Source organism: Macrotis lagotis, chromosome 1 (assembly GCF_037893015.1).
Source record: "Macrotis lagotis isolate mMagLag1 chromosome 1, bilby.v1.9.chrom.fasta, whole genome shotgun sequence".
NCBI classification, from domain to species: domain Eukaryota; kingdom Metazoa; phylum Chordata; class Mammalia; order Peramelemorphia; family Peramelidae; genus Macrotis; species Macrotis lagotis.
The window spans coordinates 350,951,876-350,958,248 of NC_133658.1; the positions used below are offsets into that span (position 1 = coordinate 350,951,876).

Here is a 6,373-nt window from a genome sequence, read left to right on the forward strand (position 1 = left end):
TAAAAGGGGAATGGACTGCCTTAGGAAGTTATAACTTCCTCCTCAATGAAAGAATTCAAATGGAGCCTAGTTAGTCATTTGTTGGAGATAAATTGCTAAGAATTTCTGTTCAGGTCTGGTTTGACCTAACTGCTCTCCAACACTCCTTTTGCTCTAAACTTCTAGGTTTCCCTGGCTATCATGGATCAAAAACCTTTTCCATTTCCCTTCATGAGAATTATAAACTTCAATCAATTCATCAGTAAAAATGAATACATATTCAGCAGGTTGACTCATTTTTTTAAAGTCTGCCAATCCATAGGCTTGGTCCAAGATGCAATCATGATTTTGCCCATTGATTACTATGACAATAAGTGGCACTGTTCATCAAGAGAGCTCAGAGTGTTCAGAAGGACACGTTGGCCTTTGATTTGGCCAGCAGTTGAGAATCCCTCTCATTTTAATGGGTGATAGATAATTACAATTAAGTTTCTATTACCTCTATTCATTAGACAAATGTTTTAGCCACTAGTGTACCTGTGCTTCCATATAACCTGTTTCCCTTCCATTCCCATTTCTTCCCCAAATAGAAGTATATGAGGTCATGATGGATTGTCTGAATCTAAAGAATCAACTTGCTCTTGTATAAAAAGAGACCATGGTTTTAGGGATTTGTATGAAGGCATATATAGCATTCTTACTGAATTAGTAGATAACACAAAGCTAAGAGGAAGAACTAAGAAAGCAAATAACAAAACCATGATTCCTTACCCTTACAAAAAAAAAAAAAGCCTCAATGAGGTTAGAAAAATGGGTCAAATATGATAAAGTTAAATTGGAAAGAAATAAATATAAATTGCTATACTTCAATTAAAAAATATTAGGGGAGGAATAGAAAGATAATCTGAAAAAGATCTGAAGATCTGAGTGGATTGCAAGATTATCAAGTCAACAATGTCTTTTTTTTTAAAAGCTGCAACTACTACACTTAGGTGGCATTGAGAAGGCTGATTTCCAGAACCAAAGAATTAAAAATCCTAGCACTCTGCCTGGTTGGATCACAACTGGAATCATTTCCATATGACACATTTTAAGGAAGATACTAACAAGATAGAGAGCATCCAGAAATGGATACCCAAGAACACAGTGTATATAGGAATAATTTTTAAGAACTGGTGGTGTTGAGCTTGGAAAAAAAACATAAAGGAAATTTGTGTCTTACATAAGATTTGAAGGACTATATCATGCCTTAGAGGGACTTGATTTGTTCTATGCCTATCAGAGGGCAGAACTAGAAGCAGCTGGCAGAAACTGTAAAGAGGAAGATGGAAGCTAGATAGAAAAAAAATTCTTCATAATTAAAGCTGTCCAAGAGTGGAAATGTTGGCCCCTGAAGGTAATGAGCTCTCCCTTACCGAAAGTCATCAAGAAACTGGATTGCTCCACACACTGAGGATTTGATTAAGGGAGAATTCTTATCCTAGTTGTACTAAGTAACTTCCTTGGACATTCTCCTCAGTAAAATAAGGAGATTGGATCAGATAATCTTTAAGATTTCTACTCTTTGGAGGGGATTTCAAAATGCTTAGAAAACATTCAGAGGGAAATCTGGTTATAGGATACCTCATTTGGGAACACCATTTCTCTTGTATGAGTTTCTGTGTTAGAAACCACCCTTCATCTTCCAAATTGGTATTGGGTAAAATGATGGGTCTAATTGCTTCTGGTATCTAGAAAAGCTAATTAAGGTAATAAGACTTGGCACTTGTATAATAATAATAATAAAAATAATAATACTTTGCACGTATATAGCACCTTTCATCCAGGGATCACAAAGACCTTTACAAACATTAATTAATTCTCACAACAGCCCTGGTGAGGTAGGTGTAATTATCCCTATTTTACAGCTGGATAAATTGAGGCATGGAGAAGTTCATTGTTGTGCCAAAGATCTCACAGTCAATCTATGGTCACATTAGGGATGGAAATCCAAGAGTATAATCTCAACAGCATTGTATAGAAAAAAGGACTTAGCTGCTTGGTTAGCAATGTACTGGATTGGAAAAGGCATTGGATTTTGAATCCAAGAATTTGAATTTTCACCAGGTTCTCCCCTGTGGTTTAGTGACATTGAGCAAGTTATTTAAACACCTCTTCTATATAAAAACTTCTGTTTTCTCTTCTATAAAATATAAAAACCTCTGTTTTCTCTTCTATAAAATAGGGGGTTGGATAAGCCCAGTCAGGGATATGCTACTAAATATTTAACAACCAGTTCTCCCCTCCCACCCCAAAATGTGCCCAGCACATTTTTAGTATAATCTGCATTAACATTTTCTTCACCACCTTTTTTTTGCCATGAAGATTTCTTTATAGAAATATATATATCCAGAAATTACAGAAAGATTAACTTTAATTTACCTTATCTCCACCACTTTTTTAAAGTCTACACAATCAACAAAACAATACCTTGGGCCCTGATTTGTACCATTTGCTGATTTCTGAGTTTTAACTGTTCACAATGAAATTTAGCAATCAAATCTCCATAGCTGATTCCAGAGAGTTGTCCAGAATGACCTTGCTCTCAGGCCAAGGGTCAAGAACTCTGATGGACTACGGAATTTTAACAAGAGTTCTCTGAATCCATACATAAGCAAACATTCCTTCAATAGGTTGAGTAGATGGAGGTACATCCTGGGATCTAGGCCAAAGTATGCTTGATTATTCTGAAGTATATGAAGGCCAGTGGCTACAAAGTTCTGTAAATACAACAGGTAAAAAATCAGTCCAGCTCAGGACCCTCTGGCATGAACAGACCTGACTCTGAGCTTTTTCTGTTGACCTTGGTTACTTGGTTACTCTAAGATTTGAGGTGGTGATGCCCATGGAAAGTGACTGGACAAAGAAAAGCTTGGTGTCATGTTAAGTGAGCCTGGTAGGCTTATATTGATCTTCCTCTGCTAGCAAAATGGGGTATATTAGGAAGGGTATTACATCTCTCCCCGAAGAACCAAGTAGTATATCTAATTTCTCTTCTTTGTGACAGCCCTTAAAATACTTGAATACATCAAATTCCTGCTTGTCTTTTTCAGGCTCACCATCAATCATCATCTCTTAAGTGATTCTCATCAGCTCTATAATAAGGCCTTCATCGTCCATAATGCCTTCTCTGAGAACTTTCCAACGTATCAAAGCTCTAACCAAAATCTAGTACCCAGAATTGAATATGATACTGTAGGAATGGTAAGTTCAAAATAGAGTACAGTCAGATGATCACTTACCTGATCCTTGAACTTGCTACCCAATAACCCCCCCCCCATATCTTTTCTAGATAAACTGCAATCTAGCTATATCTAAACTTCTGGGATTTATAAAACTGACTTCTTTAAAAATCCCAAATGTAGGATTTTAAATTTTATCTTATAAGATTCAGCTTGACATTGTAGAATATGATCCTTTAGATTACTCTATCCATTATTGAAAGCATTAGCTGTTCTAGTTTTCTATTTTAGTTTTATCTCATCTTCAAAATTTATAAGCTTGACATCTAATCTCTTTATCCAAGGCACTGATAAAAATCATGTTACACTTAGTATAGTGGCTTTTGACTAGGGACCTCCTTTAAGGGCAATGTTGACTTCTTTTTGGACCTAGATCCAAATCCACCAAACTGATCTTGCCTGCAACTTCCCATCTTGTTCTCAAGGAGAGACTAAGGGATTTCATTAAACACCTGGCTAAATTCTAACTGAACTATATGTACAGCATTCTCTTGATCCACCAGTCTAGTTAACCTGCCAAAAATGAAATGAGGCTCACCTGGCATGACCTGTTCTTTGTGAGTCCTCCTTTCTTTTATTGATCACTGTTTCCTTTTCTAGTTGGTCACTAACCAACCTTTTAATAATATGTTCTGGAATTTGGACAGGAATCTAAGTCAAAGTCCCACACCTATGCATATACTCTCTTCTTTTTTGAAAGGCAAGACAGTATCTGCCCTTATTTAGTCCTAAAGTAATATGACTAATATTAATAATAATAATAATAATAATAAAGGTAAATCATAATTATGAGTCCTATTTGTATAGGAATTTAAGTTTTTTAAAGTACTTTACTCACAACCTTCCCTTCCCTCCCCTTTCCTTCTTTCCCTTCCCTCCCCTTCTCTTCCCTTTCCTTCATCAATTACAAGACCCCCCTTGAGGATTCAGTCCAGGTCTGTGACACATGAATACAATAGTTCCCTCTTGGGACACTCCCTATAGGCAGCGCTATCACACTTTCTCATAGTGAAAGTTCTGGGAGGGTAGTAATACTAACCAGCTTCCTTCCAGCTCCACTTTTTGAAGCTTAGTGAACTGCTCCAGTTGAGAATTCCTTGAGATTAAGTGATCTTTTCCAAGTGTCTAACCATATCAGAAGAGGGGCAATGGGGAGGTTCCCTGTCCTCTCTCACTATAAATGACAATCCTGCCTCCAGTCTCTGATAAAGGAACTTCTCCAACTGTCAACATATCTTTGACCAACTTAGCAGGGCCTGTCATTTAAAGTATTATTTTATTTTACTTGGAGGATTGAGGTGGGGAAAGAAGACAAATTCCAGGGGGCTCTGCTCTTTAGAGGTTGGCACTGGTGCCCTAGGGAACCTCCCTCCACCCCCATTCCAAGTATATCTTCTGCTAAGAATCATTCCAAAGGATGGGCTAGGGGAAGGGAGTGGTCTCTGAAGATTCATCTAAGCTGTCTGGCAATGAGAACTCTCCTCTTCCCACCCCCCCAAAAATGATAATGTTCTCTCAAAAAGACTTCACGTTGCTGATTTTTTTTTGAAAAGCTGGGCTCTTATTAATAACTCTGGGCTAGATTGAAATAGGAATACTTAACCTTTAATATAAATTTCCTGCTCCCATATATTTTAGTGAAAAGTATTGAATTTATTGGCAAAGAGGACAAACAAAAAACTCTCTGGAGATACTAAACATATAAAAATCCAGATGTTTCCAGCATCAGGGTTTTTCCCCCTCCCTCAGTTTCTCTCTTTCTTGCCAGGTTCTGAGATACTGTAACACAATGTGTGCATACACACACACACACACACACACACACACACACACACACACACACGTGTACATACTCTTTGGGACATAAAATGTGCTAGCGAGGAGACTCTGGCCCTCAGAGACAAAAGCTTCATCCCCTCCTGCTTTTCCTCCCTGCCATCTCTCCTGTTCTTTCTGCCAAAATCTGCCCCCATCAGAGGGCACACACATTTCCTGTTTCTGTTGGCCAAGATCTGGTCGCCTTTGACTCTAGGAGGGATAACAACTCCTCCCAGTTTCCTGCAAGATGTCTGAGTGATGAGAGCTTATTGATTCTGGCCTCACAATATGGAGATGGGAGATAAAGCTTTGCTTGCTGTATATCTTGCTGTGGTCAAGTCATCCACATTATCAGCCCCACAGGGTCAAGGCCTCTATGGATTTGGAACTCAATGCTGGCCCTACAAAGGGGCAGGGAAAGCCTTGTGCTAAGAATTGAAGAATTTCCCCTCCTTATCTGATTAATCTGTAGGACTTCCCTGCCTTCCTTCCCCTTGTCTTCCTACCACATTGTATAGACTTTGAAGGCCTCTAGGTCACCCTGATTTATTCATTGTTATATGATTACTTTAATTAGAGACAAGCAAGACCATAAATTCAGTGGTTTACCCTGACTTGATAAAATGCATTATGTAAATTCAAAGAATGTACCACCCAGTTCAGTTCCACAGGGTTAGTCATTGTGTAAAGTAAATTTGTTCCTGGCCCCAACTGAGGGATTCCAAATACCTTAAAATTAAGCATAAATTTAATTTTTAAAAATTTACCAATAACTAATTATTCAACAGGCACTAAGTGAAGTGCTAGGGATACCAAGATGACCAGAGACCATCCTTAGTCTCAATAACTTTGTATTTTAGTTCTTCCAGGACCCATGATTTCAACACAAACCAAGACCCCTCCAGAAGTGACAGGAAGGTATAGTGGAAAAAATATTGCTAAGAACCAGACTTGAGGTCAAATCCTGTCCCTGTTCAACCTTGAATAAATTACTCAACCTCTATTGTACTTAATTCAATAAGCATTTATTAAGTGATTACTATGGGCCACAGATTGTCCTAATGCTGTGGATACAGTGACAGAAAGAAAAAAAAAATAGTCTATCAGGAGCTCACATTCTAATGTGCTCACTTTCTTCATCAGTAAAATAAGGAAGCTTGACAAAATAATCCTTTCTAGCTAAAGTTCCTTCCAGCTTTAAATCTATGAATCTCTTATCTGTTAAAAGATGCATAACTGTGCAAATCCCTTGACCTAACACAACCATTACTAGGTCTGTACTCCAAGGAGATCAT

At 37.9% G+C, this 6,373-nt stretch overlaps 1 long non-coding RNA gene across 1 annotated transcript; it reads left to right on the forward strand.

Annotated features, from left to right (window-relative positions):
* The first annotated feature begins 2,656 nt into the window (after positions 1-2,656).
* Positions 2,657-6,055, forward strand: LOC141517763 (uncharacterized). Its single transcript, XR_012476980.1, has 3 exons — positions 2,657-2,753; positions 3,072-3,222; positions 5,939-6,055. It is a non-coding gene; the product is annotated as an uncharacterized LOC141517763 (long non-coding RNA).
* Positions 6,056-6,373: the final 318 nt, after the last annotated feature.